Source organism: Symphodus melops (assembly GCF_947650265.1).
Source record: "Symphodus melops genome assembly, chromosome: 14".
In the NCBI taxonomy this organism is placed as follows: Eukaryota; Metazoa; Chordata; class Actinopteri; order Labriformes; family Labridae; genus Symphodus; species Symphodus melops.
This window is the reverse complement of record NC_136704.1, coordinates 952358-979181: the sequence shown is the minus strand read 5'-3', so window position 1 is coordinate 979181 and position 26824 is coordinate 952358.

Genomic DNA, 26824 nt, shown 5'->3' with positions numbered 1-26824 from the left:
TGTTGCTACGCACAGAGCTGCCCTCCGTACTCAGCGTGTCTCTTTCCCTGTGATTACATTTGACAAATCATCAGGGGAGAGCGCGAACGCAGTCCCCCACTACCACAAATTATGCAGTCGAGATTCCCACATTTGGGGAATTCGCATAGGTCAGCCCTGCCGCAGTGCAATGGCCGGGCCTCGCCATGGGTGAACCACCTTCTTGATCATGGTATCTCCCCTGCCAGGTAAGTATGAGTTGTACAGCTCTGGGCCAAAGGACTCCTTCACAGGACCACTGCTCTGACTGCCGGTGCCAACACTATGCAAGCTGCCAAAATCGGTGTTTTCCAACAGGAGGTGCTCGGAGCAGCCCAAACACATGAAGATCTACTGTGTGAGATATTGTACGTGTTAAGTGGAGTAACAGAAGAAGAAAAGGACATTGTATTGAGGTGGATTCCAGCCCACACTGGGAACACCAGCAAATGAGAAAGCAGACACGTTGGCCAAGGAGGCAGGAGAGAGGGAGAATGTAAGGGTCACATTTTCAAAGTCAGAGGGAAAAAGCATCACCTGGAAGGAGTTGGGGGAAACAAATGTGGGGAGAAGGAGACTGTGAAGCATGTGTTAACCCAATGCAGGAAGTATGAAATAGAAGGGAGACATACGATGAATGCACTTCAAAGGAAACGGCCAAGAGAAATCACAGACATTTTGCAGTGTGCAAGTGGGGATGAAGGGAGGACGGTGATCTTTAGATTTTAGACAAAGACGGGACTTGTCAAAAGATTTTAACGCCAACGATTCAAGAGGAGGAGAAGGAATGACTGTTTAAAACCAGAAGGAGGCAGTAGTGCAACAAACGGATGCCAACTGCCGTGAAACTCACACACAGACCAAGAAGGAGCTGCTGGTCTTCCACAGGGAAACCGACCGATGGCTAGCGCCAGTGTGATTTGCTCAATCCATCGCCTCCCTTTTCAAATGCAGAGGAAAGAAAGACAACCATGGGAAAATGGGCGGAGACAAAGAAAGAACAAACCTGAGGGAAATTCCAGTTCATCTGAAAAAGCTGACGCCCCGGCAGATTGCCTACCTTGCAATGAAGCCCGCACACAAAGTCTTCTGGACGTGGGCGCGCAGTGCAGACGAGGACTTACTTTAAACAGTGAGAAGCGGAGGGTGCACCGTTCCCGGAGGTACTGCAATACCGGGTCGATGCGTGGAGTGGACGGAGCAAGCCCCTGTTCCATCTCCCAGGTCCAAAAATCAATTTAATATATGGTCCCCGGATAGGGGACGTATCAGATATTAAACTGATAAGAACAGATACTACACTTGATCTTAGCCAAAAGGCCGAGAAGCGATGCCCCAAGAGCTTCAGAGACGGCCATGGCGTTCCCCGGACCGTCCACCTCGCCCCTGGTGCCGGCAAGCCAGCGTTGCGTTTGAGTGACCGTGGGTAAAAGGGAAAAAAACAAACTCTTCAATCAAAGCGCCTTTGAGATTCATGCATTATGTCAAGCTGTAAAACAGGAGTTTGGGCGCTCATTCACCGGACTGATCGGCAGTCACGCAAAAGGCACAAGAAGATTGGGGCGGGGCCTTTTTCCGGGCTCGCGGCTGTTGTGAAAAGACCAAACGGCGCCCCACCCCCATGGGAAATCATTGAGAGCAGTTGTGGCGCGAGTGGGATTTGACAATGATCAGGGCAAGGGCTGCTGAATGCGAAAAAAGCATTTGATTGATGTGCTTGTGATTTAGCATGAGCAAGGAACCTGGCTGGGCGCAGCGTCTTTCAAACTCCTGTTGTGTGTTGCTACGCACAGAGCTGCCCTCCGTACTCAGCGTGTCTCTTTCCCTGTGATTACATTTGACAAATCATCAGGGGAGAGCGCGAACGCAGTCCCCCACTACCACAAATTATGCAGTCGAGATTCCCACATTTGGGGAATTCGCATAGGTCAGCCCTGCCGCAGTGCAATGGCCGGGCCTCGCCATGGGTGAACCACCTTCTTGATCATGGTATCTCCCCTGCCAGGTAAGTATGAGTTGTACAGCTCTGGGCCAAAGGACTCCTTCACAGGACCACTGCTCTGACTGCCGGTGCCAACACTATGCAAGCTGCCAAAATCGGTGTTTTCCAACAGGAGGTGCTCGGAGCAGCCCAAACACATGAAGATCTACTGTGTGAGATATTGTACGTGTTAAGTGGAGTAACAGAAGAAGAAAAGGACATTGTATTGAGGTGGATTCCAGCCCACACTGGGAACACCAGCAAATGAGAAAGCAGACACGTTGGCCAAGGAGGCAGGAGAGAGGGAGAATGTAAGGGTCACATTTTCAAAGTCAGAGGGAAAAAGCATCACCTGGAAGGAGTTGGGGGAAACAAATGTGGGGAGAAGGAGACTGTGAAGCATGTGTTAACCCAATGCAGGAAGTATGAAATAGAAGGGAGACATACGATGAATGCACTTCAAAGGAAACGGCCAAGAGAAATCACAGACATTTTGCAGTGTGCAAGTGGGGATGAGGGGAGGACGGTGATCTTTAGATTTTAGACAAAGACGGGACTTGTCAAAAGATTTTAACGCCAACGATTCAAGAGGAGGAGAAGGAATGACTGTTTAAAACCAGAAGGAGGCAGTAGTGCAACAAACGGATGCCAACTGCCGTGAAACTCACACACAGACCAAGAAGGAGCTGCTGGTCTTCCACAGGGAAACCGACCGATGGCTAGCGCCAGTGTGATTTGCTCAATCCATCGCCTCCCTTTTCAAATGCAGAGGAAAGAAAGACAACCATGGGAAAATGGGCGGAGACAAAGAAAGAACAAACCTGAGGGAAATTCCAGTTCATCTGAAAAAGCTGACGCCCCGGCAGATTGCCTACCTTGCAATGAAGCCCGCACACAAAGTCTTCTGGACGTGGGCGCGCAGTGCAGACGAGGACTTACTTTAAACAGTGAGAAGCGGAGGGTGCACCGTTCCCGGAGGTACTGCAATACCGGGTCGATGCGTGGAGTGGACGGAGCAAGCCCCTGTTCCATCTCCCAGGTCCAAAAATCAATTTAATATATGGTCCCCGGATAGGGGACGTATCAGATATTAAACTGATAAGAACAGATACTACACTTGATCTTAGCCAAAAGGCCGAGAAGCGATGCCCCAAGAGCTTCAGAGACGGCCATGGCGTTCCCCGGACCGTCCACCTCGCCCCTGGTGCCGGCAAGCCAGCGTTGCGTTTGAGTGACCGTGGGTAAAAGGGAAAAAAACAAACTCTTCAATCAAAGCGCCTTTGAGATTCATGCATTATGTCAAGCTGTAAAACAGGAGTTTGGGCGCTCATTCACCGGACTGATCGGCAGTCACGCAAAAGGCACAAGAAGATTGGGGCGGGGCCTTTTTCCGGGCTCGCGGCTGTTGTGAAAAGACCAAACGGCGCCCCACCCCCATGGGAAATCATTGAGAGCAGTTGTGGCGCGAGTGGGATTTGACAATGATCAGGGCAAGGGCTGCTGAATGCGAAAAAAGCATTTGATTGATGTGCTTGTGATTTAGCATGAGCAAGGAACCTGGCTGGGCGCAGCGTCTTTCAAACTCCTGTTGTGTGTTGCTACGCACAGAGCTGCCCTCCGTACTCAGCGTGTCTCTTTCCCTGTGATTACATTTGACAAATCATCAGGGGAGAGCGCGAACGCAGTCCCCCACTACCACAAATTATGCAGTCGAGATTCCCACATTTGGGGAATTCGCATAGGTCAGCCCTGCCGCAGTGCAATGGCCGGGCCTCGCCATGGGTGAACCACCTTCTTGATCATGGTATCTCCCCTGCCAGGTAAGTATGAGTTGTACAGCTCTGGGCCAAAGGACTCCTTCACAGGACCACTGCTCTGACTGCCGGTGCCAACACTATGCAAGCTGCCAAAATCGGTGTTTTCCAACAGGAGGTGCTCGGAGCAGCCCAAACACATGAAGATCTACTGTGTGAGATATTGTACGTGTTAAGTGGAGTAACAGAAGAAGAAAAGGACATTGTATTGAGGTGGATTCCAGCCCACACGGGGAACACCAGCAAATGAGAAAGCAGACACGTTGGCCAAGGAGGCAGGAGAGAGGGAGAATGTAAGGGTCACATTTTCAAAGTCAGAGGGAAAAAGCATCACCTGGAAGGAGTTGGGGGAAACAAATGTGGGGAGAAGGAGACTGTGAAGCATGTGTTAACCCAATGCAGGAAGTATGAAATAGAAGGGAGACATACGATGAATGCACTTCAAAGGAAACGGCCAAGAGAAATCAAAGACATTTTGCAGTGTGCAAGTGGGGATGAAGGGAGGACGGTGATCTTTAGATTTTAGACAAAGACGGGACTTGTCAAAAGATTTTAACGCCAACGATTCAAGAGGAGGAGAAGGAATGACTGTTTAAAACCAGAAGGAGGCAGTAGTGCAACAAACGGATGCCAACTGCCGTGAAACTCACACACAGACCAAGAAGGAGCTGCTGGTCTTCCACAGGGAAACCGACCGATGGCTAGCGCCAGTGTGATTTGCTCAATCCATCGCCTCCCTTTTCAAATGCAGAGGAAAGAAAGACAACCATGGGAAAATGGGCGGAGACAAAGAAAGAACAAACCTGAGGGAAATTCCAGTTCATCTGAAAAAGCTGACGCCCCGGCAGATTGCCTACCTTGCAATGAAGCCCGCACACAAAGTCTTCTGGACGTGGGCGCGCAGTGCAGACGAGGACTTACTTTAAACAGTGAGAAGCGGAGGGTGCACCGTTCCCGGAGGTACTGCAATACCGGGTCGATGCGTGGAGTGGACGGAGCAAGCCCCTGTTCCATCTCCCAGGTCCAAAAATCAATTTAATATATGGTCCCCGGATAGGGGACGTATCAGATATTAAACTGATAAGAACAGATACTACACTTGATCTTAGCCAAAAGGCCGAGAAGCGATGCCCCAAGAGCTTCAGAGACGGCCATGGCGTTCCCCGGACCGTCCACCTCGCCCCTGGTGCCGGCAAGCCAGCGTTGCGTTTGAGTGACCGTGGGTAAAAGGGAAAAAAACAAACTCTTCAATCAAAGCGCCTTTGAGATTCATGCATTATGTCAAGCTGTAAAACAGGAGTTTGGGCGCTCATTCACCGGACTGATCGGCAGTCACGCAAAAGGCACAAGAAGATTGGGGCGGGGCCTTTTTCCGGGCTCGCGGCTGTTGTGAAAAGACCAAACGGCGCCCCACCCCCATGGGAAATCATTGAGAGCAGTTGTGGCGCGAGTGGGATTTGACAATGATCAGGGCAAGGGCTGCTGAATGCGAAAAAAGCATTTGATTGATGTGCTTGTGATTTAGCATGAGCAAGGAACCTGGCTGGGCGCAGCGTCTTTCAAACTCCTGTTGTGTGTTGCTACGCACAGAGCTGCCCTCCGTACTCAGCGTGTCTCTTTCCCTGTGATTACATTTGACAAATCATCAGGGGAGAGCGCGAACGCAGTCCCCCACTACCACAAATTATGCAGTCGAGATTCCCACATTTGGGGAATTCGCATAGGTCAGCCCTGCCGCAGTGCAATGGCCGGGCCTCGCCATGGGTGAACCACCTTCTTGATCATGGTATCTCCCCTGCCAGGTAAGTATGAGTTGTACAGCTCTGGGCCAAAGGACTCCTTCACAGGACCACTGCTCTGACTGCCGGTGCCAACACTATGCAAGCTGCCAAAATCGGTGTTTTCCAACAGGAGGTGCTCGGAGCAGCCCAAACACATGAAGATCTACTGTGTGAGATATTGTACGTGTTAAGTGGAGTAACAGAAGAAGAAAAGGACATTGTATTGAGGTGGATTCCAGCCCACACGGGGAACACCAGCAAATGAGAAAGCAGACACGTTGGCCAAGGAGGCAGGAGAGAGGGAGAATGTAAGGGTCACATTTTCAAAGTCAGAGGGAAAAAGCATCACCTGGAAGGAGTTGGGGGAAACAAATGTGGGGAGAAGGAGACTGTGAAGCATGTGTTAACCCAATGCAGGAAGTATGAAATAGAAGGGAGACATACGATGAATGCACTTCAAAGGAAACGGCCAAGAGAAATCAAAGACATTTTGCAGTGTGCAAGTGGGGATGAAGGGAGGACGGTGATCTTTAGATTTTAGACAAAGACGGGACTTGTCAAAAGATTTTAACGCCAACGATTCAAGAGGAGGAGAAGGAATGACTGTTTAAAACCAGAAGGAGGCAGTAGTGCAACAAACGGATGCCAACTGCCGTGAAACTCACACACAGACCAAGAAGGAGCTGCTGGTCTTCCACAGGGAAACCGACCGATGGCTAGCGCCAGTGTGATTTGCTCAATCCATCGCCTCCCTTTTCAAATGCAGAGGAAAGAAAGACAACCATGGGAAAATGGGCGGAGACAAAGAAAGAACAAACCTGAGGGAAATTCCAGTTCATCTGAAAAAGCTGACGCCCCGGCAGATTGCCTACCTTGCAATGAAGCCCGCACACAAAGTCTTCTGGACGTGGGCGCGCAGTGCAGACGAGGACTTACTTTAAACAGTGAGAAGCGGAGGGTGCACCGTTCCCGGAGGTACTGCAATACCGGGTCGATGCGTGGAGTGGACGGAGCAAGCCCCTGTTCCATCTCCCAGGTCCAAAAATCAATTTAATATATGGTCCCCGGATAGGGGACGTATCAGATATTAAACTGATAAGAACAGATACTACACTTGATCTTAGCCAAAAGGCCGAGAAGCGATGCCCCAAGAGCTTCAGAGACGGCCATGGCGTTCCCCGGACCGTCCACCTCGCCCCTGGTGCCGGCAAGCCAGCGTTGCGTTTGAGTGACCGTGGGTAAAAGGGAAAAAAACAAACTCTTCAATCAAAGCGCCTTTGAGATTCATGCATTATGTCAAGCTGTAAAACAGGAGTTTGGGCGCTCATTCACCGGACTGATCGGCAGTCACGCAAAAGGCACAAGAAGATTGGGGCGGGGCCTTTTTCCGGGCTCGCGGCTGTTGTGAAAAGACCAAACGGCGCCCCACCCCCATGGGAAATCATTGAGAGCAGTTGTGGCGCGAGTGGGATTTGACAATGATCAGGGCAAGGGCTGCTGAATGCGAAAAAAGCATTTGATTGATGTGCTTGTGATTTAGCATGAGCAAGGAACCTGGCTGGGCGCAGCGTCTTTCAAACTCCTGTTGTGTGTTGCTACGCACAGAGCTGCCCTCCGTACTCAGCGTGTCTCTTTCCCTGTGATTACATTTGACAAATCATCAGGGGAGAGCGCGAACGCAGTCCCCCACTACCACAAATTATGCAGTCGAGATTCCCACATTTGGGGAATTCGCATAGGTCAGCCCTGCCGCAGTGCAATGGCCGGGCCTCGCCATGGGTGAACCACCTTCTTGATCATGGTATCTCCCCTGCCAGGTAAGTATGAGTTGTACAGCTCTGGGCCAAAGGACTCCTTCACAGGACCACTGCTCTGACTGCCGGTGCCAACACTATGCAAGCTGCCAAAATCGGTGTTTTCCAACAGGAGGTGCTCGGAGCAGCCCAAACACATGAAGATCTACTGTGTGAGATATTGTACGTGTTAAGTGGAGTAACAGAAGAAGAAAAGGACATTGTATTGAGGTGGATTCCAGCCCACACGGGGAACACCAGCAAATGAGAAAGCAGACACGTTGGCCAAGGAGGCAGGAGAGAGGGAGAATGTAAGGGTCACATTTTCAAAGTCAGAGGGAAAAAGCATCACCTGGAAGGAGTTGGGGGAAACAAATGTGGGGAGAAGGAGACTGTGAAGCATGTGTTAACCCAATGCAGGAAGTATGAAATAGAAGGGAGACATACGATGAATGCACTTCAAAGGAAACGGCCAAGAGAAATCAAAGACATTTTGCAGTGTGCAAGTGGGGATGAAGGGAGGACGGTGATCTTTAGATTTTAGACAAAGACGGGACTTGTCAAAAGATTTTAACGCCAACGATTCAAGAGGAGGAGAAGGAATGACTGTTTAAAACCAGAAGGAGGCAGTAGTGCAACAAACGGATGCCAACTGCCGTGAAACTCACACACAGACCAAGAAGGAGCTGCTGGTCTTCCACAGGGAAACCGACCGATGGCTAGCGCCAGTGTGATTTGCTCAATCCATCGCCTCCCTTTTCAAATGCAGAGGAAAGAAAGACAACCATGGGAAAATGGGCGGAGACAAAGAAAGAACAAACCTGAGGGAAATTCCAGTTCATCTGAAAAAGCTGACGCCCCGGCAGATTGCCTACCTTGCAATGAAGCCCGCACACAAAGTCTTCTGGACGTGGGCGCGCAGTGCAGACGAGGACTTACTTTAAACAGTGAGAAGCGGAGGGTGCACCGTTCCCGGAGGTACTGCAATACCGGGTCGATGCGTGGAGTGGACGGAGCAAGCCCCTGTTCCATCTCCCAGGTCCAAAAATCAATTTAATATATGGTCCCCGGATAGGGGACGTATCAGATATTAAACTGATAAGAACAGATACTACACTTGATCTTAGCCAAAAGGCCGAGAAGCGATGCCCCAAGAGCTTCAGAGACGGCCATGGCGTTCCCCGGACCGTCCACCTCGCCCCTGGTGCCGGCAAGCCAGCGTTGCGTTTGAGTGACCGTGGGTAAAAGGGAAAAAAACAAACTCTTCAATCAAAGCGCCTTTGAGATTCATGCATTATGTCAAGCTGTAAAACAGGAGTTTGGGCGCTCATTCACCGGACTGATCGGCAGTCACGCAAAAGGCACAAGAAGATTGGGGCGGGGCCTTTTTCCGGGCTCGCGGCTGTTGTGAAAAGACCAAACGGCGCCCCACCCCCATGGGAAATCATTGAGAGCAGTTGTGGCGCGAGTGGGATTTGACAATGATCAGGGCAAGGGCTGCTGAATGCGAAAAAAGCATTTGATTGATGTGCTTGTGATTTAGCATGAGCAAGGAACCTGGCTGGGCGCAGCGTCTTTCAAACTCCTGTTGTGTGTTGCTACGCACAGAGCTGCCCTCCGTACTCAGCGTGTCTCTTTCCCTGTGATTACATTTGACAAATCATCAGGGGAGAGCGCGAACGCAGTCCCCCACTACCACAAATTATGCAGTCGAGATTCCCACATTTGGGGAATTCGCATAGGTCAGCCCTGCCGCAGTGCAATGGCCGGGCCTCGCCATGGGTGAACCACCTTCTTGATCATGGTATCTCCCCTGCCAGGTAAGTATGAGTTGTACAGCTCTGGGCCAAAGGACTCCTTCACAGGACCACTGCTCTGACTGCCGGTGCCAACACTATGCAAGCTGCCAAAATCGGTGTTTTCCAACAGGAGGTGCTCGGAGCAGCCCAAACACATGAAGATCTACTGTGTGAGATATTGTACGTGTTAAGTGGAGTAACAGAAGAAGAAAAGGACATTGTATTGAGGTGGATTCCAGCCCACACGGGGAACACCAGCAAATGAGAAAGCAGACACGTTGGCCAAGGAGGCAGGAGAGAGGGAGAATGTAAGGGTCACATTTTCAAAGTCAGAGGGAAAAAGCATCACCTGGAAGGAGTTGGGGGAAACAAATGTGGGGAGAAGGAGACTGTGAAGCATGTGTTAACCCAATGCAGGAAGTATGAAATAGAAGGGAGACATACGATGAATGCACTTCAAAGGAAACGGCCAAGAGAAATCAAAGACATTTTGCAGTGTGCAAGTGGGGATGAAGGGAGGACGGTGATCTTTAGATTTTAGACAAAGACGGGACTTGTCAAAAGATTTTAACGCCAACGATTCAAGAGGAGGAGAAGGAATGACTGTTTAAAACCAGAAGGAGGCAGTAGTGCAACAAACGGATGCCAACTGCCGTGAAACTCACACACAGACCAAGAAGGAGCTGCTGGTCTTCCACAGGGAAACCGACCGATGGCTAGCGCCAGTGTGATTTGCTCAATCCATCGCCTCCCTTTTCAAATGCAGAGGAAAGAAAGACAACCATGGGAAAATGGGCGGAGACAAAGAAAGAACAAACCTGAGGGAAATTCCAGTTCATCTGAAAAAGCTGACGCCCCGGCAGATTGCCTACCTTGCAATGAAGCCCGCACACAAAGTCTTCTGGACGTGGGCGCGCAGTGCAGACGAGGACTTACTTTAAACAGTGAGAAGCGGAGGGTGCACCGTTCCCGGAGGTACTGCAATACCGGGTCGATGCGTGGAGTGGACGGAGCAAGCCCCTGTTCCATCTCCCAGGTCCAAAAATCAATTTAATATATGGTCCCCGGATAGGGGACGTATCAGATATTAAACTGATAAGAACAGATACTACACTTGATCTTAGCCAAAAGGCCGAGAAGCGATGCCCCAAGAGCTTCAGAGACGGCCATGGCGTTCCCCGGACCGTCCACCTCGCCCCTGGTGCCGGCAAGCCAGCGTTGCGTTTGAGTGACCGTGGGTAAAAGGGAAAAAAACAAACTCTTCAATCAAAGCGCCTTTGAGATTCATGCATTATGTCAAGCTGTAAAACAGGAGTTTGGGCGCTCATTCACCGGACTGATCGGCAGTCACGCAAAAGGCACAAGAAGATTGGGGCGGGGCCTTTTTCCGGGCTCGCGGCTGTTGTGAAAAGACCAAACGGCGCCCCACCCCCATGGGAAATCATTGAGAGCAGTTGTGGCGCGAGTGGGATTTGACAATGATCAGGGCAAGGGCTGCTGAATGCGAAAAAAGCATTTGATTGATGTGCTTGTGATTTAGCATGAGCAAGGAACCTGGCTGGGCGCAGCGTCTTTCAAACTCCTGTTGTGTGTTGCTACGCACAGAGCTGCCCTCCGTACTCAGCGTGTCTCTTTCCCTGTGATTACATTTGACAAATCATCAGGGGAGAGCGCGAACGCAGTCCCCCACTACCACAAATTATGCAGTCGAGATTCCCACATTTGGGGAATTCGCATAGGTCAGCCCTGCCGCAGTGCAATGGCCGGGCCTCGCCATGGGTGAACCACCTTCTTGATCATGGTATCTCCCCTGCCAGGTAAGTATGAGTTGTACAGCTCTGGGCCAAAGGACTCCTTCACAGGACCACTGCTCTGACTGCCGGTGCCAACACTATGCAAGCTGCCAAAATCGGTGTTTTCCAACAGGAGGTGCTCGGAGCAGCCCAAACACATGAAGATCTACTGTGTGAGATATTGTACGTGTTAAGTGGAGTAACAGAAGAAGAAAAGGACATTGTATTGAGGTGGATTCCAGCCCACACGGGGAACACCAGCAAATGAGAAAGCAGACACGTTGGCCAAGGAGGCAGGAGAGAGGGAGAATGTAAGGGTCACATTTTCAAAGTCAGAGGGAAAAAGCATCACCTGGAAGGAGTTGGGGGAAACAAATGTGGGGAGAAGGAGACTGTGAAGCATGTGTTAACCCAATGCAGGAAGTATGAAATAGAAGGGAGACATACGATGAATGCACTTCAAAGGAAACGGCCAAGAGAAATCAAAGACATTTTGCAGTGTGCAAGTGGGGATGAAGGGAGGACGGTGATCTTTAGATTTTAGACAAAGACGGGACTTGTCAAAAGATTTTAACGCCAACGATTCAAGAGGAGGAGAAGGAATGACTGTTTAAAACCAGAAGGAGGCAGTAGTGCAACAAACGGATGCCAACTGCCGTGAAACTCACACACAGACCAAGAAGGAGCTGCTGGTCTTCCACAGGGAAACCGACCGATGGCTAGCGCCAGTGTGATTTGCTCAATCCATCGCCTCCCTTTTCAAATGCAGAGGAAAGAAAGACAACCATGGGAAAATGGGCGGAGACAAAGAAAGAACAAACCTGAGGGAAATTCCAGTTCATCTGAAAAAGCTGACGCCCCGGCAGATTGCCTACCTTGCAATGAAGCCCGCACACAAAGTCTTCTGGACGTGGGCGCGCAGTGCAGACGAGGACTTACTTTAAACAGTGAGAAGCGGAGGGTGCACCGTTCCCGGAGGTACTGCAATACCGGGTCGATGCGTGGAGTGGACGGAGCAAGCCCCTGTTCCATCTCCCAGGTCCAAAAATCAATTTAATATATGGTCCCCGGATAGGGGACGTATCAGATATTAAACTGATAAGAACAGATACTACACTTGATCTTAGCCAAAAGGCCGAGAAGCGATGCCCCAAGAGCTTCAGAGACGGCCATGGCGTTCCCCGGACCGTCCACCTCGCCCCTGGTGCCGGCAAGCCAGCGTTGCGTTTGAGTGACCGTGGGTAAAAGGGAAAAAAACAAACTCTTCAATCAAAGCGCCTTTGAGATTCATGCATTATGTCAAGCTGTAAAACAGGAGTTTGGGCGCTCATTCACCGGACTGATCGGCAGTCACGCAAAAGGCACAAGAAGATTGGGGCGGGGCCTTTTTCCGGGCTCGCGGCTGTTGTGAAAAGACCAAACGGCGCCCCACCCCCATGGGAAATCATTGAGAGCAGTTGTGGCGCGAGTGGGATTTGACAATGATCAGGGCAAGGGCTGCTGAATGCGAAAAAAGCATTTGATTGATGTGCTTGTGATTTAGCATGAGCAAGGAACCTGGCTGGGCGCAGCGTCTTTCAAACTCCTGTTGTGTGTTGCTACGCACAGAGCTGCCCTCCGTACTCAGCGTGTCTCTTTCCCTGTGATTACATTTGACAAATCATCAGGGGAGAGCGCGAACGCAGTCCCCCACTACCACAAATTATGCAGTCGAGATTCCCACATTTGGGGAATTCGCATAGGTCAGCCCTGCCGCAGTGCAATGGCCGGGCCTCGCCATGGGTGAACCACCTTCTTGATCATGGTATCTCCCCTGCCAGGTAAGTATGAGTTGTACAGCTCTGGGCCAAAGGACTCCTTCACAGGACCACTGCTCTGACTGCCGGTGCCAACACTATGCAAGCTGCCAAAATCGGTGTTTTCCAACAGGAGGTGCTCGGAGCAGCCCAAACACATGAAGATCTACTGTGTGAGATATTGTACGTGTTAAGTGGAGTAACAGAAGAAGAAAAGGACATTGTATTGAGGTGGATTCCAGCCCACACGGGGAACACCAGCAAATGAGAAAGCAGACACGTTGGCCAAGGAGGCAGGAGAGAGGGAGAATGTAAGGGTCACATTTTCAAAGTCAGAGGGAAAAAGCATCACCTGGAAGGAGTTGGGGGAAACAAATGTGGGGAGAAGGAGACTGTGAAGCATGTGTTAACCCAATGCAGGAAGTATGAAATAGAAGGGAGACATACGATGAATGCACTTCAAAGGAAACGGCCAAGAGAAATCAAAGACATTTTGCAGTGTGCAAGTGGGGATGAAGGGAGGACGGTGATCTTTAGATTTTAGACAAAGACGGGACTTGTCAAAAGATTTTAACGCCAACGATTCAAGAGGAGGAGAAGGAATGACTGTTTAAAACCAGAAGGAGGCAGTAGTGCAACAAACGGATGCCAACTGCCGTGAAACTCACACACAGACCAAGAAGGAGCTGCTGGTCTTCCACAGGGAAACCGACCGATGGCTAGCGCCAGTGTGATTTGCTCAATCCATCGCCTCCCTTTTCAAATGCAGAGGAAAGAAAGACAACCATGGGAAAATGGGCGGAGACAAAGAAAGAACAAACCTGAGGGAAATTCCAGTTCATCTGAAAAAGCTGACGCCCCGGCAGATTGCCTACCTTGCAATGAAGCCCGCACACAAAGTCTTCTGGACGTGGGCGCGCAGTGCAGACGAGGACTTACTTTAAACAGTGAGAAGCGGAGGGTGCACCGTTCCCGGAGGTACTGCAATACCGGGTCGATGCGTGGAGTGGACGGAGCAAGCCCCTGTTCCATCTCCCAGGTCCAAAAATCAATTTAATATATGGTCCCCGGATAGGGGACGTATCAGATATTAAACTGATAAGAACAGATACTACACTTGATCTTAGCCAAAAGGCCGAGAAGCGATGCCCCAAGAGCTTCAGAGACGGCCATGGCGTTCCCCGGACCGTCCACCTCGCCCCTGGTGCCGGCAAGCCAGCGTTGCGTTTGAGTGACCGTGGGTAAAAGGGAAAAAAACAAACTCTTCAATCAAAGCGCCTTTGAGATTCATGCATTATGTCAAGCTGTAAAACAGGAGTTTGGGCGCTCATTCACCGGACTGATCGGCAGTCACGCAAAAGGCACAAGAAGATTGGGGCGGGGCCTTTTTCCGGGCTCGCGGCTGTTGTGAAAAGACCAAACGGCGCCCCACCCCCATGGGAAATCATTGAGAGCAGTTGTGGCGCGAGTGGGATTTGACAATGATCAGGGCAAGGGCTGCTGAATGCGAAAAAAGCATTTGATTGATGTGCTTGTGATTTAGCATGAGCAAGGAACCTGGCTGGGCGCAGCGTCTTTCAAACTCCTGTTGTGTGTTGCTACGCACAGAGCTGCCCTCCGTACTCAGCGTGTCTCTTTCCCTGTGATTACATTTGACAAATCATCAGGGGAGAGCGCGAACGCAGTCCCCCACTACCACAAATTATGCAGTCGAGATTCCCACATTTGGGGAATTCGCATAGGTCAGCCCTGCCGCAGTGCAATGGCCGGGCCTCGCCATGGGTGAACCACCTTCTTGATCATGGTATCTCCCCTGCCAGGTAAGTATGAGTTGTACAGCTCTGGGCCAAAGGACTCCTTCACAGGACCACTGCTCTGACTGCCGGTGCCAACACTATGCAAGCTGCCAAAATCGGTGTTTTCCAACAGGAGGTGCTCGGAGCAGCCCAAACACATGAAGATCTACTGTGTGAGATATTGTACGTGTTAAGTGGAGTAACAGAAGAAGAAAAGGACATTGTATTGAGGTGGATTCCAGCCCACACGGGGAACACCAGCAAATGAGAAAGCAGACACGTTGGCCAAGGAGGCAGGAGAGAGGGAGAATGTAAGGGTCACATTTTCAAAGTCAGAGGGAAAAAGCATCACCTGGAAGGAGTTGGGGGAAACAAATGTGGGGAGAAGGAGACTGTGAAGCATGTGTTAACCCAATGCAGGAAGTATGAAATAGAAGGGAGACATACGATGAATGCACTTCAAAGGAAACGGCCAAGAGAAATCAAAGACATTTTGCAGTGTGCAAGTGGGGATGAAGGGAGGACGGTGATCTTTAGATTTTAGACAAAGACGGGACTTGTCAAAAGATTTTAACGCCAACGATTCAAGAGGAGGAGAAGGAATGACTGTTTAAAACCAGAAGGAGGCAGTAGTGCAACAAACGGATGCCAACTGCCGTGAAACTCACACACAGACCAAGAAGGAGCTGCTGGTCTTCCACAGGGAAACCGACCGATGGCTAGCGCCAGTGTGATTTGCTCAATCCATCGCCTCCCTTTGACAATGATCAGGGCAAGGGCTGCTGAATGCGAAAAAAGCATTTGATTGATGTGCTTGTGATTTAGCATGAGCAAGGAACCTGGCTGGGCGCAGCATCTTTCAAACTCCTGTTGTGTGTTGCTACGCACAGAGCTGCCCTCCGTACTCAGCGTGTCTCTTTCCCTGTGATTACATTTGACAAATCATCAGGGGAGAGCGCGAACGCAGTCCCCCACTACCACAAATTATGCAGTCGAGATTCCCACATTTGGGGAATTCGCATAGGTCAGCCCTGCCGCAGTGCAATGGCCGGGCCTCGCCATGGGTGAACCACCTTCTTGATCATGGTATCTCCCCTGCCAGGTAAGTATGAGTTGTACAGCTCTGGGCCAAAGGACTCCTTCACAGGACCACTGCTCTGACTGCCGGTGCCAACACTATGCAAGCTGCCAAAATCGGTGTTTTCCAACAGGAGGTGCTCGGAGCAGCCCAAACACATGAAGATCTACTGTGTGAGATATTGTACGTGTTAAGTGGAGTAACAGAAGAAGAAAAGGACATTGTATTGAGGTGGATTCCAGCCCACACTGGGAACACCAGCAAATGAGAAAGCAGACACGTTGGCCAAGGAGGCAGGAGAGAGGGAGAATGTAAGGGTCACATTTTCAAAGTCAGAGGGAAAAAGCATCACCTGGAAGGAGTTGGGGGAAACAAATGTGGGGAGAAGGAGACTGTGAAGCATGTGTTAACCCAATGCAGGAAGTATGAAATAGAAGGGAGACATACGATGAATGCACTTCAAAGGAAACGGCCAAGAGAAATCAAAGACATTTTGCAGTGTGCAAGTGGGGATGAAGGGAGGACGGTGATCTTTAGATTTTAGACAAAGACGGGACTTGTCAAAAGATTTTAACGCCAACGATTCAAGAGGAGGAGAAGGAATGACTGTTTAAAACCAGAAGGAGGCAGTAGTGCAACAAACGGATGCCAACTGCCGTGAAACTCACACACAGACCAAGAAGGAGCTGCTGGTCTTCCACAGGGAAACCGACCGATGGCTAGCGCCAGTGTGATTTGCTCAATCCATCGCCTCCCTTTTCAAATGCAGAGGAAAGAAAGACAACCATGGGAAAATGGGCGGAGACAAAGAAAGAACAAACCTGAGGGAAATTCCAGTTCATCTGAAAAAGCTGACGCCCCGGCAGATTGCCTACCTTGCAATGAAGCCCGCACACAAAGTCTTCTGGACGTGGGCGCGCAGTGCAGACGAGGACTTACTTTAAACAGTGAGAAGCGGAGGGTGCACCGTTCCCGGAGGTACTGCAATACCGGGTCGATGCGTGGAGTGGACGGAGCAAGCCCCTGTTCCATCTCCCAGGTCCAAAAATCAATTTAATATATGGTCCCCGGATAGGGGACGTATCAGATATTAAACTGATAAGAACAGATACTACACTTGATCTTAGCCAAAAGGCCGAGAAGCGATGCCCCAAGAGCTTCAGAGACGGCCATGGCGTTCCCCGGACCGTCCACCTCGCCCCTGGTGCCGGCAAGCCAGCGCTGCGTTTGAGTGACCGTGGGTAAAAGGGAAAAAAACAAACTCTTCAATCAAAGCGCCTTTGAGATTCATGCATTATGTCAAGCTGTAAAACAGGAGTTTGGGCGCTCATTCACCGGACTGATCGGCAGTCACGCAAAAGGCACAAGAAGATTGGGGCGGGGCCTTTTTCCGGGCTCGCGGCTGTTGTGAAAAGACCAAACGGCGCCCCACCCCCATGGGAAATCATTGAGAGCAGTTGTGGCGCGAGTGGGATTTGACAATGATCAGGGCAAGGGCTGCTGAATGCGAAAAAAGCATTTGATTGATGTGCTTGTGATTTAGCATGAGCAAGGAACCTGGCTGGGCGCAGCGTCTTTCAAACTCCTGTTGTGTGTTGCTACGCACAGAGCTGCCCTCCGTACTCAGCGTGTCTCTTTCCCTGTGATTACATTTGACAAATCATCAGGGGAGAGCGCGAACGCAGTCCCCCACTACCACAAATTATGCAGTCGAGATTCCCACATTTGGGGAATTCGCATAGGTCAGCCCTGCCGCAGTGCAATGGCCGGGCCTCGCCATGGGTGAACCACCTTCTTGATCATGGTATCTCCCCTGCCAGGTAAGTATGAGTTGTACAGCTCTGGGCCAAAGGACTCCTTCACAGGACCACTGCTCTGACTGCCGGTGCCAACACTATGCAAGCTGCCAAAATCGGTGTTTTCCAACAGGAGGTGCTCGGAGCAGCCCAAACACATGAAGATCTACTGTGTGAGATATTGTACGTGTTAAGTGGAGTAACAGAAGAAGAAAAGGACATTGTATTGAGGTGGATTCCAGCCCACACTGGGAACACCAGCAAATGAGAAAGCAGACACGTTGGCCAAGGAGGCAGGAGAGAGGGAGAATGTAAGGGTCACATTTTCAAAGTCAGAGGGAAAAAGCATCACCTGGAAGGAGTTGGGGGAAACAAATGTGGGGAGAAGGAGACTGTGAAGCATGTGTTAACCCAATGCAGGAAGTATGAAATAGAAGGGAGACATACGATGAATGCACTTCAAAGGAAACGGCCAAGAGAAATCACAGACATTTTGCAGTGTGCAAGTGGGGATGAAGGGAGGACGGTGATCTTTAGATTTTAGACAAAGACGGGACTTGTCAAAAGATTTTAACGCCAACGATTCAAGAGGAGGAGAAGGAATGACTGTTTAAAACCAGAAGGAGGCAGTAGTGCAACAAACGGATGCCAACTGCCGTGAAACTCACACACAGACCAAGAAGGAGCTGCTGGTCTTCCACAGGGAAACCGACCGATGGCTAGCGCCAGTGTGATTTGCTCAATCCATCGCCTCCCTTTTCAAATGCAGAGGAAAGAAAGACAACCATGGGAAAATGGGCGGAGACAAAGAAAGAACAAACCTGAGGGAAATTCCAGTTCATCTGAAAAAGCTGACGCCCCGGCAGATTGCCTACCTTGCAATGAAGCCCGCACACAAAGTCTTCTGGACGTGGGCGCGCAGTGCAGACGAGGACTTACTTTAAACAGTGAGAAGCGGAGGGTGCACCGTTCCCGGAGGTACTGCAATACCGGGTCGATGCGTGGAGTGGACGGAGCAAGCCCCTGTTCCATCTCCCAGGTCCAAAAATCAATTTAATATATGGTCCCCGGATAGGGGACGTATCAGATATTAAACTGATAAGAACAGATACTACACTTGATCTTAGCCAAAAGGCCGAGAAGCGATGCCCCAAGAGCTTCAGAGACGGCCATGGCGTTCCCCGGACCGTCCACCTCGCCCCTGGTGCCGGCAAGCCAGCGTTGCGTTTGAGTGACCGTGGGTAAAAGGGAAAAAAACAAACTCTTCAATCAAAGCGCCTTTGAGATTCATGCATTATGTCAAGCTGTAAAACAGGAGTTTGGGCGCTCATTCACCGGACTGATCGGCAGTCACGCAAAAGGCACAAGAAGATTGGGGCGGGGCCTTTTTCCGGGCTCGCGGCTGTTGTGAAAAGACCAAACGGCGCCCCACCCCCATGGGAAATCATTGAGAGCAGTTGTGGCGCGAGTGGGATTTGACAATGATCAGGGCAAGGGCTGCTGAATGCGAAAAAAGCATTTGATTGATGTGCTTGTGATTTAGCATGAGCAAGGAACCTGGCTGGGCGCAGCGTCTTTCAAACTCCTGTTGTGTGTTGCTACGCACAGAGCTGCCCTCCGTACTCAGCGTGTCTCTTTCCCTGTGATTACATTTGACAAATCATCAGGGGAGAGCGCGAACGCAGTCCCCCACTACCACAAATTATGCAGTCGAGATTCCCACATTTGGGGAATTCGCATAGGTCAGCCCTGCCGCAGTGCAATGGCCGGGCCTCGCCATGGGTGAACCACCTTCTTGATCATGGTATCTCCCCTGCCAGGTAAGTATGAGTTGTACAGCTCTGGGCCAAAGGACTCCTTCACAGGACCACTGCTCTGACTGCCGGTGCCAACACTATGCAAGCTGCCAAAATCGGTGTTTTCCAACAGGAGGTGCTCGGAGCAGCCCAAACACATGAAGATCTACTGTGTGAGATATTGTACGTGTTAAGTGGAGTAACAGAAGAAGAAAAGGACATTGTATTGAGGTGGATTCCAGCCCACACTGGGAACACCAGCAAATGAGAAAGCAGACACGTTGGCCAAGGAGGCAGGAGAGAGGGAGAATGTAAGGGTCACATTTTCAAAGTCAGAGGGAAAAAGCATCACCTGGAAGGAGTTGGGGGAAACAAATGTGGGGAGAAGGAGACTGTGAAGCATGTGTTAACCCAATGCAGGAAGTATGAAATAGAAGGGAGACATACGATGAATGCACTTCAAAGGAAACGGCCAAGAGAAATCACAGACATTTTGCAGTGTGCAAGTGGGGATGAAGGGAGGACGGTGATCTTTAGATTTTAGACAAAGACGGGACTTGTCAAAAGATTTTAACGCCAACGATTCAAGAGGAGGAGAAGGAATGACTGTTTAAAACCAGAAGGAGGCAGTAGTGCAACAAACGGATGCCAACTGCCGTGAAACTCACACACAGACCAAGAAGGAGCTGCTGGTCTTCCACAGGGAAACCGACCGATGGCTAGCGCCAGTGTGATTTGCTCAATCCATCGCCTCCCTTTTCAAATGCAGAGGAAAGAAAGACAACCATGGGAAAATGGGCGGAGACAAAGAAAGAACAAACCTGAGGGAAATTCCAGTTCATCTGAAAAAGCTGACGCCCCGGCAGATTGCCTACCTTGCAATGAAGCCCGCACACAAAGTCTTCTGGACGTGGGCGCGCAGTGCAGACGAGGACTTACTTTAAACAGTGAGAAGCGGAGGGTGCACCGTTCCCGGAGGTACTGCAATACCGGGTCGATGCGTGGAGTGGACGGAGCAAGCCCCTGTTCCATCTCCCAGGTCCAAAAATCAATTTAATATATGGTCCCCGGATAGGGGACGTATCAGATATTAAACTGATAAGAACAGATACTACACTTGATCTTAGCCAAAAGGCCGAGAAGCGATGCCCCAAGAGCTTCAGAGACGGCCATGGCGTTCCCCGGACCGTCCACCTCGCCCCTGGTGCCGGCAAGCCAGCGTTGCGTTTGAGTGACCGTGGGTAAAAGGGAAAAAAACAAACTCTTCAATCAAAGCGCCTTTGAGATTCATGCATTATGTCAAGCTGTAAAACAGGAGTTTGGGCGCTCATTCACCGGACTGATCGGCAGTCACGCAAAAGGCACAAGAAGATTGGGGCGGGGCCTTTTTCCGGGCTCGCGGCTGTTGTGAAAAGACCAAACGGCGCCCCACCCCCATGGGAAATCATTGAGAGCAGTTGTGGCGCGAGTGGGATTTGACAATGATCAGGGCAAGGGCTGCTGAATGCGAAAAAAGCATTTGATTGATGTGCTTGTGATTTAGCATGAGCAAGGAACCTGGCTGGGCGCAGCATCTTTCAAACTCCTGTTGTGTGTTGCTACGCACAGAGCTGCCCTCCGTACTCAGCGTGTCTCTTTCCCTGTGATTACATTTGACAAATCATCAGGGGAGAGCGCGAACGCAGTCCCCCACTACCACAAATTATGCAGTCGAGATTCCCACATTTGGGGAATTCGCATAGGTCAGCCCTGCCGCAGTGCAATGGCCGGGCCTCGCCATGGGTGAACCACCTTCTTGATCATGGTATCTCCCCTGCCAGGTAAGTATGAGTTGTACAGCTCTGGGCCAAAGGACTCCTTCACAGGACCACTGCTCTGACTGCCGGTGCCAACACTATGCAAGCTGCCAAAATCGGTGTTTTCCAACAGGAGGTGCTCGGAGCAGCCCAAACACATGAAGATCTACTGTGTGAGATATTGTACGTGTTAAGTGGAGTAACAGAAGAAGAAAAGGACATTGTATTGAGGTGGATTCCAGCCCACACTGGGAACACCAGCAAATGAGAAAGCAGACACGTTGGCCAAGGAGGCAGGAGAGAGGGAGAATGTAAGGGTCACATTTTCAAAGTCAGAGGGAAAAAGCATCACCTGGAAGGAGTTGGGGGAAACAAATGTGGGGAGAAGGAGACTGTGAAGCATGTGTTAACCCAATGCAGGAAGTATGAAATAGAAGGGAGACATACGATGAATGCACTTCAAAGGAAACGGCCAAGAGAAATCACAGACATTTTGCAGTGTGCAAGTGGGGATGAAGGGAGGACGGTGATCTTTAGATTTTAGACAAAGACGGGACTTGTCAAAAGATTTTAACGCCAACGATTCAAGAGGAGGAGAAGGAATGACTGTTTAAAACCAGAAGGAGGCAGTAGTGCAACAAACGGATGCCAACTGCCGTGAAACTCACACACAGACCAAGAAGGAGCTGCTGGTCTTCCACAGGGAAACCGACCGATGGCTAGCGCCAGTGTGATTTGCTCAATCCATCGCCTCCCTTTTCAAATGCAGAGGAAAGAAAGACAACCATGGGAAAATGGGCGGAGACAAAGAAAGAACAAACCTGAGGGAAATTCCAGTTCATCTGAAAAAGCTGACGCCCCGGCAGATTGCCTACCTTGCAATGAAGCCCGCACACAAAGTCTTCTGGACGTGGGCGCACAGTGCAGACGAGGACTTACTTTAAACAGTGAGAAGCGGAGGGTGCACCGTTCCCGGAGGTACTGCAATACCGGGTCGATGCGTGGAGTGGACGGAGCAAGCCCCTGTTCCATCTCCCAGGTCCAAAAATCAATTTAATATATGGTCCCCGGATAGGGGACGTATCAGATATTAAACTGATAAGAACAGATACTACACTTGATCTTAGCCAAAAGGCCGAGAAGCGATGCCCCAAGAGCTTCAGAGACGGCCATGGCGTTCCCCGGACCGTCCACCTCGCCCCTGGTGCCGGCAAGCCAGCGCTGCGTTTGAGTGACCGTGGGTAAAAGGGAAAAAAACAAACTCTTCAATCAAAGCGCCTTTGAGATTCATGCATTATGTCAAGCTGTAAAACAGGAGTTTGGGCGCTCATTCACCGGACTGATCGGCAGTCACGCAAAAGGCACAAGAAGATTGGGGCGGGGCCTTTTTCCGGGCTCGCGGCTGTTGTGAAAAGACCAAACGGCGCCCCACCCCCATGGGAAATCATTGAGAGCAGTTGTGGCGCGAGTGGGATTTGACAATGATCAGGGCAAGGGCTGCTGAATGCGAAAAAAGCATTTGATTGATGTGCTTGTGATTTAGCATGAGCAAGGAACCTGGCTGGGCGCAGCGTCTTTCAAACTCCTGTTGTGTGTTGCTACGCACAGAGCTGCCCTCCGTACTCAGCGTGTCTCTTTCCCTGTGATTACATTTGACAAATCATCAGGGGAGAGCGCGAACGCAGTCCCCCACTACCACAAATTATGCAGTCGAGATTCCCACATTTGGGGAATTCGCATAGGTCAGCCCTGCCGCAGTGCAATGGCCGGGCCTCGCCATGGGTGAACCACCTTCTTGATCATGGTATCTCCCCTGCCAGGTAAGTATGAGTTGTACAGCTCTGGGCCAAAGGACTCCTTCACAGGACCACTGCTCTGACTGCCGGTGCCAACACTATGCAAGCTGCCAAAATCGGTGTTTTCCAACAGGAGGTGCTCGGAGCAGCCCAAACACATGAAGATCTACTGTGTGAGATATTGTACGTGTTAAGTGGAGTAACAGAAGAAGAAAAGGACATTGTATTGAGGTGGATTCCAGCCCACACTGGGAACACCAGCAAATGAGAAAGCAGACACGTTGGCCAAGGAGGCAGGAGAGAGGGAGAATGTAAGGGTCACATTTTCAAAGTCAGAGGGAAAAAGCATCACCTGGAAGGAGTTGGGGGAAACAAATGTGGGGAGAAGGAGACTGTGAAGCATGTGTTAACCCAATGCAGGAAGTATGAAATAGAAGGGAGACATACGATGAATGCACTTCAAAGGAAACGGCCAAGAGAAATCACAGACATTTTGCAGTGTGCAAGTGGGGATGAAGGGAGGACGGTGATCTTTAGATTTTAGACAAAGACGGGACTTGTCAAAAGATTTTAACGCCAACGATTCAAGAGGAGGAGAAGGAATGACTGTTTAAAACCAGAAGGAGGCAGTAGTGCAACAAACGGATGCCAACTGCCGTGAAACTCACACACAGACCAAGAAGGAGCTGCTGGTCTTCCACAGGGAAACCGACCGATGGCTAGCGCCAGTGTGATTTGCTCAATCCATCGCCTCCCTTTTCAAATGCAGAGGAAAGAAAGACAACCATGGGAAAATGGGCGGAGACAAAGAAAGAACAAACCTGAGGGAAATTCCAGTTCATCTGAAAAAGCTGACGCCCCGGCAGATTGCCTACCTTGCAATGAAGCCCGCACACAAAGTCTTCTGGACGTGGGCGCGCAGTGCAGACGAGGACTTACTTTAAACAGTGAGAAGCGGAGGGTGCACCGTTCCCGGAGGTACTGCAATACCGGGTCGATGCGTGGAGTGGACGGAGCAAGCCCCTGTTCCATCTCCCAGGTCCAAAAATCAATTTAATATATGGTCCCCGGATAGGGGACGTATCAGATATTAAACTGATAAGAACAGATACTACACTTGATCTTAGCCAAAAGGCCGAGAAGCGATGCCCCAAGAGCTTCAGAGACGGCCATGGCGTTCCCCGGACCGTCCACCTCGCCCCTGGTGCCGGCAAGCCAGCGCTGCGTTTGAGTGACCGTGGGTAAAAGGGAAAAAAACAAACTCTTCAATCAAAGCGCCTTTGAGATTCATGCATTATGTCAAGCTGTAAAACAGGAGTTTGGGCGCTCATTCACCGGACTGATCGGCAGTCACGCAAAAGGCACAAGAAGATTGGGGCGGGGCCTTTTTCCGGGCTCGCGGCTGTTGTGAAAAGACCAAACGGCGCCCCACCCCCATGGGAAATCATTGAGAGCAGTTGTGGCGCGAGTGGGATTTGACAATGATCAGGGCAAGGGCTGCTGAATGCGAAAAAAGCATTTGATTGATGTGCTTGTGATTTAGCATGAGCAAGGAACCTGGCTGGGCGCAGCGTCTTTCAAACTCCTGTTGTGTGTTGCTACGCACAGAGCTGCCCTCCGTACTCAGCGTGTCTCTTTCCCTGTGATTACATTTGACAAATCATCAGGGGAGAGCGCGAACGCAGTCCCCCACTACCACAAATTATGCAGTCGAGATTCCCACATTTGGGGAATTCGCATAGGTCAGCCCTGCCGCAGTGCAATGGCCGGGCCTCGCCATGGGTGAACCACCTTCTTGATCATGGTATCTCCCCTGCCAGGTAAGTATGAGTTGTACAGCTCTGGGCCAAAGGACTCCTTCACAGGACCACTGCTCTGACTGCCGGTGCCAACACTATGCAAGCTGCCAAAATCGGTGTTTTCCAACAGGAGGTGCTCGGAGCAGCCCAAACACATGAAGATCTACTGTGTGAGATATTGTACGTGTTAAGTGGAGTAACAGAAGAAGAAAAGGACATTGTATTGAGGTGGATTCCAGCCCACACGGGGAACACCAGCAAATGAGAAAGCAGACACGTTGGCCAAGGAGGCAGGAGAGAGGGAGAATGTAAGGGTCACATTTTCAAAGTCAGAGGGAAAAAGCATCACCTGGAAGGAGTTGGGGGAAACAAATGTGGGGAGAAGGAGACTGTGAAGCATGTGTTAACCCAATGCAGGAAGTATGAAATAGAAGGGAGACATACGATGAATGCACTTCAAAGGAAACGGCCAAGAGAAATCAAAGACATTTTGCAGTGTGCAAGTGGGGATGAAGGGAGGACGGTGATCTTTAGATTTTAGACAAAGACGGGACTTGTCAAAAGATTTTAACGCCAACGATTCAAGAGGAGGAGAAGGAATGACTGTTTAAAACCAGAAGGAGGCAGTAGTGCAACAAACGGATGCCAACTGCCGTGAAACTCACACACAGACCAAGAAGGAGCTGCTGGTCTTCCACAGGGAAACCGACCGATGGCTAGCGCCAGTGTGATTTGCTCAATCCATCGCCTCCCTTTTCAAATGCAGAGGAAAGAAAGACAACCATGGGAAAATGGGCGGAGACAAAGAAAGAACAAACCTGAGGGAAATTCCAGTTCATCTGAAAAAGCTGACGCCCCGGCAGATTGCCTACCTTGCAATGAAGCCCGCACACAAAGTCTTCTGGACGTGGGCGCGCAGTGCAGACGAGGACTTACTTTAAACAGTGAGAAGCGGAGGGTGCACCGTTCCCGGAGGTACTGCAATACCGGGTCGATGCGTGGAGTGGACGGAGCAAGCCCCTGTTCCATCTCCCAGGTCCAAAAATCAATTTAATATATGGTCCCCGGATAGGGGACGTATCAGATATTAAACTGATAAGAACAGATACTACACTTGATCTTAGCCAAAAGGCCGAGAAGCGATGCCCCAAGAGCTTCAGAGACGGCCATGGCGTTCCCCGGACCGTCCACCTCGCCCCTGGTGCCGGCAAGCCAGCGCTGCGTTTGAGTGACCGTGGGTAAAAGGGAAAAAAACAAACTCTTCAATCAAAGCGCCTTTGAGATTCATGCATTATGTCAAGCTGTAAAACAGGAGTTTGGGCGCTCATTCACCGGACTGATCGGCAGTCACGCAAAAGGCACAAGAAGATTGGGGCGGGGCCTTTTTCCGGGCTCGCGGCTGTTGTGAAAAGACCAAACGGCGCCCCACCCCCATGGGAAATCATTGAGAGCAGTTGTGGCGCGAGTGGGATTTGACAATGATCAGGGCAAGGGCTGCTGAATGCGAAAAAAGCATTTGATTGATGTGCTTGTGATTTAGCATGAGCAAGGAACCTGGCTGGGCGCAGCGTCTTTCAAACTCCTGTTGTGTGTTGCTACGCACAGAGCTGCCCTCCGTACTCAGCGTGTCTCTTTCCCTGTGATTACATTTGACAAATCATCAGGGGAGAGCGCGAACGCAGTCCCCCACTACCACAAATTATGCAGTCGAGATTCCCACATTTGGGGAATTCGCATAGGTCAGCCCTGCCGCAGTGCAATGGCCGGGCCTCGCCATGGGTGAACCACCTTCTTGATCATGGTATCTCCCCTGCCAGGTAAGTATGAGTTGTACAGCTCTGGGCCAAAGGACTCCTTCACAGGACCACTGCTCTGACTGCCGGTGCCAACACTATGCAAGCTGCCAAAATCGGTGTTTTCCAACAGGAGGTGCTCGGAGCAGCCCAAACACATGAAGATCTACTGTGTGAGATATTGTACGTGTTAAGTGGAGTAACAGAAGAAGAAAAGGACATTGTATTGAGGTGGATTCCAGCCCACACTGGGAACACCAGCAAATGAGAAAGCAGACACGTTGGCCAAGGAGGCAGGAGAGAGGGAGAATGTAAGGGTCACATTTTCAAAGTCAGAGGGAAAAAGCATCACCTGGAAGGAGTTGGGGGAAACAAATGTGGGGAGAAGGAGACTGTGAA